Source organism: Cetorhinus maximus, chromosome 16 (genome assembly GCF_964194155.1).
Source record: "Cetorhinus maximus chromosome 16, sCetMax3.hap1.1, whole genome shotgun sequence".
NCBI classification, from domain to species: Eukaryota; Metazoa; Chordata; class Chondrichthyes; order Lamniformes; family Cetorhinidae; genus Cetorhinus; species Cetorhinus maximus.
The window spans coordinates 23,060,239-23,071,495 of record NC_135894.1 but is presented as its reverse complement, the minus strand read 5'-3'; the positions used below and the strand labels follow the sequence as shown (position 1 = coordinate 23,071,495).

The 11,257-nt window shown below is 47.1% G+C and overlaps 1 long non-coding RNA gene across 1 annotated transcript; it reads left to right on the top strand.

Annotated features, from left to right (window-relative positions):
• The first annotated feature begins 378 nt into the window (after positions 1–378).
• On the top strand, positions 379–9,230 carry LOC144691932 (uncharacterized). The gene is made up of 3 exons (XR_013579235.1): positions 379–494; positions 8,594–8,707; positions 8,826–9,230. It is a non-coding gene; the product is annotated as an uncharacterized LOC144691932 (long non-coding RNA).
• Positions 9,231–11,257: the final 2,027 nt, after the last annotated feature.

Here is an 11,257-nt window from a genome sequence, read left to right as displayed (position 1 = left end):
TACTCCCTCCTCCGCACCCCCACCCCGCCACACCCCCTCCCCCAAACTCCAACAAAAGTAAACCATCTCCTTTCCAGAACTCAGGCAGTGCAGGCTTTTTAAAAACTGTTGAGCTCCTACAAAGAATCCAAAGATAAATTATTTGGCTGTTGTATGTTTTTTGATGACTTGTTAAATGAGAATGACTCGGGATAGACTGGAAATATATCACAGTATAGGAAGAACAACTAAGAGAATTTTAAAAGTAGCTAAAAATCCAAATGTTTTTTACTGCTTGCCTGAAAAATTCCCATTTCCAACTGCTTAAACAACTGTACTGAACTTAATCCTACTTTACAACAGTGACTGCACTTCAAAAGCAGTTCATGGGCTGTGAAGCGCATTGGGAGGTTGTGTTATGACTTTCCCAGCAAGTTCTTTCTTTGCTTTCTGCTTGAATTCCAGTGCTAAATTAGCAGGGTAAAATTATGAATTGGAGGAAAACATTGTTTCAGGTGAGCAGCTACACCTACCTTAAAAGGCAGCCTTCCAATTTTAGCACTCAGGTTCATTGAACAGGGTACAAACATTGGCTGACTCACTGGTACAGAATTCAGTGTTCAGGGCTGGGTATGACTGGGTGTGTCCCCTGACAGTATGCATCGAACACGACCTTTGATCGAGAAGTTGGTATGTGGTGATTACTATGGCCAGAATTTTCTGGCTGACGTGCAGGTAGCGGAGCCTGCACATCAGTGCTTAAAATGTCGCGCGCTGACATCAGCGCGCAGCATCGCGATATTTCAGTCGGCGGGCGCGTTCAGCAGCGGGACGCGTGCCCGCCATTAATTGAAGGCCTCATTAAGGCCCTTAACTTGCCAATTGTCCTGGATTTTGAGGGGCCCGTGCGAACTTCGGGTCGGAGCACGGGCCGAACAGGCAGGCGGGTAGAAGATTTTTTAAGAAAACTCATGCAATGTCGGGATAAGTGGACTCAGAGGGGTTGTTCATGTTTTACACAAAGTTTTAATTGCTGAAAGTGTTTAAAAGCTGCCTGTGTGATTGTTAGCAGTTCTCATCGATTTCCAAGAGCTTTTTGTGTACTTTGAAACCAGTCTGCAGACAGTAATATTTCTTGGGCCTGCAGCTTTCCGGAGGCTCCATTTAGCCTGGGTATGGGCTCTGACATCTCCACTGGAGGCAGCTCCCCTGAGGAGGAAGGGAGGGATAGAATAAGGAGGAGGCCAGGAGTGGACAATCAGCCTCCAGGGAGCCACCTTTGGGAGGCCAGACGCAGGCACAAGGGGCACAGGGCCAAGAGGTTGTCCAAGGTGGAAGGGGCCGCAGAAGACGCCACTATCCTGCTGCCAGGGTTTACAGACGGCGAAGCAGCTACCTCAATATATCTGAGGTGCAGTGCCGAAGGAGGCTCCGACTGTCAAGGGGGACAGTCAACTACATCTGTCAGATGATTGGCCCTGAAATCTCCCCTAACTGTGTGAGTGGACACCCCATGCCAGCAGATCTGAAGCTCATAGTTGCCCTCCACTTCTATGCCTCTGGCTCCTTCTAGGGCTCGGTGGGTGATCTTTGCGGTGTCTCCCAATCAGCTGTCCACACTTGTGTCAAGCAGGTTACAGACGCTCTGTTCAGACGGGCATTGACCTTCATCCACTGACCAGGCAAGTCAGACAGAGCGAGCCAGAGGCTTTGCGGCCATTGCTGGCTTCCTCCGCGTCCAGGGTGCAATAGACTGTACACATGTGGCCATCAAGGCGCCAGCAGGTGAGCCCGGTGCCTTCGCCAACAGGAAGGGCTTCCACTCCATGAACGTGCAGATAGTGTGTGATCACAGGATGCAGATTCTGCAAGTCTGTGCAAGGTACCCAGACAGCTCCCACGACGCCTACATCCTCAGACACTCCCAGGTGCCGGGGCTCTTCAGTGCTCCAGCTCGGCTGGATGGATGGTTGCTGGGTGACAAGGGCTATCCCCTGCAAAGGTGGCTCATGACGCCACTACACTGTCCAAGAACAGAAGCTGAGGAGCACTACAATAGGAGCCACACCTCCACAAGGGCTGTGGTGGAGAGAGCCATCGGTCTTCTCAAGATGTGCTTCCGTTGCCTGGACCGCTCAGGGGGCGCACTCCAGTACCCCCCAGATCGCGTCTCTCTGATAGTGGTAGTCTGCTGCGCCCTGCACAATCTTGCACTGGAAAGGGGGAATGCAGTTGACGATGAAGACCTTGATGCAGTGGATGAGGCTGCACATGATGAATCCAGCAGTGCCTCAGAGGATGAGGAAGCACAGGGCAATGATGAGGGACAGAACGACGACCCGCTACTACACTAAGGAGGCAGGGACATCCGGGACAATTTAATCCAAAGAACTTTCAGCTAGCTCCACACACATGGATCAGCAGGAGCAGCATTGCCTGGCACTTCCACACGTGGCACATAAGTGCTCCACCTTCCGCCTCATCAGCTGCTATTAAGGGCTTAGTACAGAAACATCAATGTCCACTCAAGCACTCATGATAAATATGTGAAAAATAAAAATGCACCACAGACATGGTAACAAAGGTGGACTTTATTCTATCCAAAAGAAAAGCAAACAATACTCCATTGCAATAAGAAAAATTTGGGTCCCTATTCTAAGGGCAACACAAAATCACCAGTGACATACCCATTGAGTGCCTAAGCTGCCTTATGCTTACGTTTTCGGGTGCTACGTCTAGGTGCCGCCCCATCGCTCGGAGTGGCTTGAGAGACAGCCTGCTGACTCTGCTGTCCTGTTGGCCTCGATGACCTTGGTGGACATCCTCTGGCCTGTGGAGCCTGTGTTGGCTCCGTCTGGGAGGGAGTGGCCAGTTCCTGAACTGGCACCTCCCCAGTTGTTGCAGCCTCAACGGAAGAAACGTTGACTGGCAGAGGGGCGGAGGAGCTGCTGCCCTCATCCGGAGTGCCCTGAGAGGAGCTCAACGCAACGACAGGCAGCTGCTGTGCCGATGTGAGGTCCCTTTCGACCTCCTTGCTCACCATAGATGCATGGGCACCGAGTGCCAACACTTGATGCCCACAACATCTCCCACATTGGGAATGACCGCCTATGGCCAGTACCGCTGTGAGGGCTAGCAGGTCAGAGCGTATCCCAATCATAAAATGTTCCATTCGATTGAAGCCCCTCTCTATGAGAGTCGCCAATCTCTCATTGGAGGAAGCCTGAAGCTCTGCCCTGAGGGTCAAACCTTCACGTGCACTCTGCCTGGACTCTTCCGTCGCAGAGAGCAGCTGAACCATTTCCTCATGCAACCCTGCCAGATGCAAACGCACTTCCTGCCGCCTGTCCTGCAGCTGCTGCATTGGGGACAACTCCAGAGGCACATCATCAGTGCCAGACTCAGCATGTGCCTCGTCCCCTGCAACCCTCCAGCTGCTGGCACCATCTGCATTCTCTGTCCATACCATCTCCTCCAGCAATTGTGATGTGCCTTCTCCAATGTGACCCGGGACACTAGCCAACGGTAAAGTCCCCACCGAGGTGTTTGTGTCTGCGCTGGTGCCTGGCTGGCTGAAATGATGTGTCGCAAGTTGCAAATGTGGGCCCTCGGGTATGGAGGGGGGGCTGTGGTGTCGACGTGTGGGTCGCTCTGGTGGTGATGCTGAAATTAACAACAAGGACACTGCATCAGTTAGCGTACATTCAGTTCAACATTTCATCCCTTTCCCCCGCAGCCTCAAAAGTCACTCACCCTTCAAGACCCTAAGGAGACGAACATTGGTGAGGTGGTAAAGAGTCAAGAGGAGCCCCAACCATTAAACGCACATGCAGACAGGCTGGTCAGATGACCTCAGGAATGTCACATGGCATGTTATGTACCATAGGAGTGGGGAGAGTGCAGAGGTACCTGACCTGGATGCATTCTGGCCTGGATAGTTGCGGGGCTGAGGAAACATCGCAAACACTTGCGACATTTGCTGTGGATCACAGGAGATTGAGAGGTCACATTATTGGCCTTCATTCCGTTCGGAGGGGCATAGACCGGGTGGGCAGAAGGCAACATTTCCCCTTGGCGCAGGGATGAGTAACGTGGTGGCATTCATCTAAGTTGAGTGCCATGAGGTTCACAGCTGAGGTGCTGAGGACCTTTTGGACAAAGTAATGTGGGGCGCACTGGCTGAAAGGGTGCAGGAGGTCCCAAGCCCCCTAAGATGCAATAACTTTTTGGCTGTGCAGCAGCGATCCAATGGCATGTGAGACCATGGTGATAGTGGTCACAAATCGGATAAGGTGACTTTGGAAGGTGGTAGAGACGCGAATCCTCAAGGGGACGAGGGTCCCTTCTGTATGACCCACATGTCAGAGTGTATCAGTCTATGAATGAGCATTGTTTCAGCATTAGCGATTGCAGCAACCATCAGTGGTTTGGATGGTGGGCACACAGTGTGGATGGGACTGTGGACCTCAAATACATGCCCGTTGGACCCCAGCCTCACCGCCCCCGGCCGCCCTAGCCTCCTGCCTCCTCCCCAGCTCCATGGCCTGTTTTCAAAGGGTGTGAGGCACTGGAGGAGGGCGCGCCCACCTCAAGTCCTCTGGCGCTCCCGGGCATTGTGGTGACTTTTTGCCCGCAAAACAGAGAAGAGGATTTATTGGGGCTGATCGCTCATGTACTCTGCACACGCACGCTGCACCTCAACCACAGTGCCCCATCTGAGGCCTCCAGCGGCTCCTGTCAACACTACTGGTGATCAGTCCCCAGAAGATAGTACGGCTGGTCCCAACCCCCGCCCCCAACGGACACCTTGGACACATTCGGCGCCCATCACTTTGAATAACACACGGGTCTTAGCGCCCATGGCAAGGAGGTGCAACTAGGTGCGGCGCCCAGGCCAGCAGATGGCACTTGGCCAAAACACCTTGAGGCTCCCCTTGCACCATCTCATCACCATCAATATGATATGTGTTGGAGTTCTGAGTATGTGTCTAGCTGCCTCCCCTGCAGGTTGCCCCCAGACTACTCAAATGCCACAAACACCAATATATGCTGTGGGGAGAACCCATCTTCTCCTCAACCACTAAGGCTGGTGTAAGCATGGTCAGTACCCATTTGCCCACCCAGTGTGCGCCAGATGCCCTATGCAGTAACGACAACAAGACATGGTGGGGGGGCTCAAAGGCGAAGGCTGCATTCTGGGTCAAATGGCCAAGACAGACATGGTACTCACCCGTCCAGAGCCCAGCAAATCATTGAATCTTTTTCTGCACTAGGTGCCAGTGCACCGCACATCATCGTGGGCACTGACAGCGTCACCCACCTCCGCCCACGCCTGGCTGGTGACATGGGGGGCCCTCCTTTCATCCTCCGGATACAGCAGGTACAGACGGATAGACACCTCTTGCAGGAGGACAGCAAGGCATGTATCTGAAAACCAGGGGGCACAGTGACCCCTCCGCTGGCCTCTCCTGCAGCCTGCCCCCCTTCTCCTGCTCACGCTGCTGTCCAATCGGTCCTCCCTCCCTCCCTCTCTCCACGAGTGGCCACAAGCAGGCTGCCTGGCCACTCTTTATACAGGCTGCTGGCTCCCCAATGGAACCGGCAGTCTGAGGCCGCCCGCCCCCGCAACTATTTTCCCATTCTCCACGGGAGTTGCTTACCTGCTGGGCGGGCCTTAATTGGCCCACCCACGGAAAATGGCGGCACGGCCCGTTTCTCCAGTGGCAATCGGCCGCCCACCCGACCGACAAACAGAAAATTCTGCCCTATATTTTAATTCACCAGTTCACTGAGTAAACTAAATGGAACCTCATTAAATTTCATGGCTTCTGAATAATCTTTGTTTCAATATTATTCAATGAAACTTCTGTTAACTGCAGCATCACTGGATTCGTTTTGTACTTGCCAAGGTGACCGGGCGTCAATGCTTCAGGATTGATAATTCCACATTTTGTTCAGAGTCAGTATTGTGCACTTGCATCTCAGGATTAGTCCTGGTTGAACCCCCTTTTACACAGCCCAAAACATGCATTAACCCCACAGATGGTATGGGAAATGAAGAATCACATTACTGCAGTATCTAAGGTCACGATTTACTGGGCAGCCTCTCCTCTTAGGCAGCCCCTCAGGATTGAGCTTCCACTCCAGTTCATTGGTTCTGAGATAAGTCCAATGTGTAATCTACAGACTCTGGCACATGCAGGGGCAGGTGGTGCTTGAAGGATTGGGTAGATGGGTTGTTTGGAGGTTTGTGAGCTCCTTTCGATGCCTCGACTTCACCTCTGCACATTCCTGACAAAATCTCTTGATGTGTTTGGTGTCTTCCTGAATGAGCTTTCTCCATTTTGGTTGCTTGCAAGCCCCAGGTCCCCATGAGTTGGCAGGTATGTTTGACCTCTTCAGGGATGCTTTGAGGACATCCCTAAAGTGTTTCTGCTGCGCTCCTCAGAATTTCCTGCCGCGACCAAGTTCAGAGTAGAGCAGTTGCTTTGGAACTCTGGTGTCAGGCATACAAACCGCATGCCCCACACAAGTGGATCTGGTTTTAAATGATCAGAACCTCAATGCTGGACAAGTTGGTTTGGGAGAGACTGAGTGTTGGACCATCTTTCTTGGATCTTGCAAAGGCACTGTTGATGGCACTTCTCCAGTGCTTTGAGGTGCCTGCTGTAGGTTGTCCAAGTCTCCAAAGCATATACTGCTGCCAGTAAACCATGACCTTAGTTACTGCAGCAATGTGACTCTTCCATTTGCCATACCATCTATGGTTGCAGTTTGTCTGACTAATTCTGTCCATTTGTGCTGAATTAATTTCATTTTATTCCAAAACCCCAGAAACTCATTGCACATGAGTATTTATCCTAGACTGATGGGATGAAGGCTGTGGAAGGGCATTGTGCTGACTTGTCACACTGCCCAGTTGTTGGATGTTTCTCACAGTTTCAAGGCCATTCCTTGTTCATTTAAGGCAAAGCTCTAAGTTCCACTGACATCTTTATTTTCTGACTAAAAGCAAAGGAAAACCTGGGTATACTTTTAGTCAAAAGTCAGTCAAACAGTAACTTGGTTTAAGTTGACACTTCCATACAGATCTGTTTTCTACCAAGTCAGTAACTTTTCAGTATTCACTTAATAGTTCAAACTAATGTTCATTATGCTGCACTGCACAATATCGAGTTATAATTATAATGGAAGATCATTTATTACGTTAAAGGTTTTGTCCATTTACCACTTCTAACCTGTAATTTGGTAGCCTGTTGCAATAAGGGTTGTCCTGCAGTAGGAGAGCACAACTGGGCACATTGTACAATCTTTGGCTTAAAAGAAAGTTTCTCACAACAGGATCACAGTGATAACTGATGTTAATTGAGCAATTGTCAATAAAAACTGACTGCCTCAGCAGCTCACAGGTCTGTGATCTAGCTGAGCTGCCCAGACTTGAAAGACTCACTGCTTGATCCCCAATCTATACTGAGCTGGTTGACTTTGACCAGGGCAGTAAGTGAGACGCTAGAGTCCCGTGAGCTAGGCAAGATGGAAAGTTGCCCAAAATTCTCCTTTCAGATCAAATCCCAATGATCCCTGCTGGAATGTACTGAAAGGGTCAGGTTGGTAGGGATTTCGCATGATTGAATAACCCGCCAACAATCATCATCCAGGTTCCTGTGTGTAGAGTGAAACTGAGTTTCTGATTTCAGGTTGACAGTGTAGTAAAAACGTTGGGGACAAGGCAAATAAATTGATTTGGATGTCCAATTATCTACCTGTTTACATGAATTCTTCGTTAATTGTTGTGGAGAGGTAGTCTCCCGGGTCAATCTCAGAACAAAATTGGCAAATTCTCTAAGTCTAGAACTTGCAAACTAACCAGAGGACCTGCTTTAAAGAAGGTGTTTTATTTGCAGCCAGCCCGGGCAAACCCAGCAAGTTTACTTTCTGGGTGGCACTGACTGTGAGGCTGTATTTTTGGGACTGACTGTAAAGAAGTAGCTTTGGTTTGGCCAGAGGGGTGTGCAAGGAGTTCACTAATGTAAGGCTGCTAATGTCTGCCTACCCACACATTCCCATTTTGTGTTAATGCTGCTCAAATCTGTACTAATGCTCCTTTAATCACAATTGCTTGGTTGCTGTATTTTCAAAGGGATCAAAAGTATAAAATGAGCAGATCATTGCGGTTCTGACCATTCTGGCTTCATGGCTGATGTACAATTGGATGCATCAGACTCCAGAAACACTTGCCTTTGAAATGTTGTTTCAAAATTTTGCCAGAAGTTTCTGGGATAAAACCAATTATTTTTATACAATCATTCTTGGTTTGAATTGTAAATTAATGCTTGTGCTGTTTAGTATTTTCTTATGTCTGTTAGTCATTAGCCCCTTAATAAATAAATTGGCTTGGATATTTTAGCCTGTACAGAGACTTTCATATTTTCTGCTTGCTTGAATGGGAGGAGGGATGTGGGAAACCTGCGTAAATTCCAAAGTGGAGCATTGCTACAACCAGAATAGAACTGACCATGATCTGGGTCTGCACGAGTTGCTGTTGCATCACCTGAACAATTCAGACAACATTCTATTTATATTTTTCTGTTCTTCCTTACTTACTCCCTTTTAGGCAAACTTGCAAATTGTTCAGATGCAGTGAAACCAGCGCACTGAACAATGGATTCTATTGTGTTTTAATTTTCCTGAAATCAGGAGCCTCGATTTACTACCAACAATTTTAACAGTGATAGTTCCAATTTATTCTTTTCATATTTACTTGGTAAATGTTTCAGTCAATACATAGTTTAACAGGAGGACTGAGATGTCAAACTTGTTGATACTGGTCCATTTTCTTTCCTCAGATATGCTCTAACACTATCCTTGGAACATGTTGGTGAGATGTTGTCACATCATTAGCCCAAGGGGCAAGGGCTGACTGCCAGCCAGCACACCCAGAATGACTATATGAGTGATAACAAGTCACTTAGAAACTGCTGGCTGATCAGAAAATCACATTCTAGATCTCCCTTTATCAGAGTTGGCCTCAACACAGCTGGGTAGTTGTATATGGAATAGAGTGTAGAAGCATTTGGCATCTCAGTATGATTCAATGCCGATTACACTGAAAAGTATAAATGATTTCTGAAGAACCTCTTCAGAACCTCTTGATATGTATAAATGAATGAGTGCCTTTTAACATGAGCTGAACTCTCCTTTATATGTAGAGACTCATGGTGATGTCAATAAATATTTGATGGCTCCATTAATGTGTTTGGGTTGAGATAATTACATTTATTGGACAGATGACTAATTTGTAATAAATGGAATTCAAATCACCTGCAGACTATGCATGAAGATTTAACACCATTGTACAATATTCCAGTGTACGCTGTTAATACACTAGTGCTAACATGACTGAGGTTTGCATTATGGACATGTTAAGCATTTGCGCATGACCTTTGCTACGTTTCAAAGTTTGCCAGTTCTTCTATATTTGGGTGTCAGTTCTACTGCTTCTAAAGTTTTTTTTCCTCTATCATTCCATCAGGTTTTCATAGAGTCATAATGGCACAGAAGGAGGCCATTCAGCCCATTGAGTCCATGCCAGCTTTCTGGACCGCAAGCCAGTCAGTCCAATTTCCCGACTCTGTCTCCATAGCCCTGCCACATTTGCCACAGCTCGCTGTTTCCCGTCCTTAAGCAAATTTCCTATCCAAGCGGACACTAACCCTCCTAGTCCCATAAACCTTGATTTTGTTCAACCTTTTATGTGGTATTTTATCAAACACTTTCTTAAAATCCATAGACACACCCATTGCATTCCTTTCATCAACCTGCTCTGTCATTTCATCAAAAAATTCAATTACACTAGTCAAACAGAATCTGCCTTTTACAGATCCATGATGGCTCTCCTTAATTAACTCAAACCTCTCCAAGCACCCATTGATTTTTTTTCCTTGATTAGTATTTCTAAAACCTTACCCACACTCATTAAACACAACATGTCAGTGATAACTGCATGTATTAATTCATTCTCCTTGCACTGAGAGCTCAAATTCTTTTAAACCCATTCTGTTACTGAGTGTCACTGTCACTGATGATAAACTGACTGGCTTGTTGTTATTAGAAATGTCCTTACTCCCTTTCTTAAATAATGGTGTCACATTTGCTACTTTCCAATACTCTGGCACGTTCCTCTGTATCAAGAGAAGATTGAAAGACTATGACTTCCGCTATGTCCACTGCCACTTCCTTTAGCAACCTGGGATACAAGCCATCCGGACCAGGCAACTTATCCACTCTAAGCTTAGCCAGCCTTTCCAGGTCATCTTTTTGACTAACTTTCATCCTGTTAGAAGGAATTACTTTTGTCTTGGCAAAGTTCTAATCTGTGAAAATCCCTACCATAGTCTTAAAAAGGATGCCACTAATCAATATTTTTAAAGTGAGATACAAAGAGTAATCAACTTTTAACATTATTTCTGTTCTTTTTGACGTGAATCTTTTTCATTTAACAGAGAGTGGTGATGACTTCAGTAACAGAATGGGTTTAAAAGAATTTGAGCTCTCAGTGCAAGGAGAATGAATTAATACATGCAGTTATCACTGACATGTATTAATGAGTGTGGGTGCAGTCGCTCCGCTGGTTTTCTGGGGAACAGGAGCCTTAAATGTACCTGTGAGGGCTTAGTTGTAGATGCTCATATGGCAGAATATGCACAATAAAAAGCCTGGAGACCGACACTTCCATTAGGAGATTGTCCACGAGTTCAGTTCACAAAAAGGAGCATGTCATCCTTGGTTGTCTAAAAGGAAGTAAATGGTAACATTCTTAAGAGAGGAGCTAGAGAAGTGAAGGTAGGAGCCTTCACTGTTCATATTGGAAAATCACCAGGCTCAGGGGCATGATTTCCTATTTAACAAAATGAATGGATGGAAATTGTCGGGCAACTAGCCCACAGTTTGTGAAGTTGCATAATTGGCTGTGTGGAATCATTGAACTACAGGCCTATTGTGCCTGTGCTGGCTCTTCAAAACCAAGTCTGCCCTAATCAGATTTCCTTTTCAATCTTCCTTATCAAATACTTATCCAATTCCGTTTTAAATTCTTTTAGTTCTAGTTTTTGCCTCAATGGCCTCTTGTGGTAAAGCATTCCTTGTTATAATAACGTCCTGTGTGCAAACCATTTCTTTTAATTTCCCCTTTCATGCTTCAGATTCAGTCCTCAGTCTATGGACCCCGTTACTGAACTTTCAACAACTGCAAACTTTTATTGTTAACCATCTCAACACC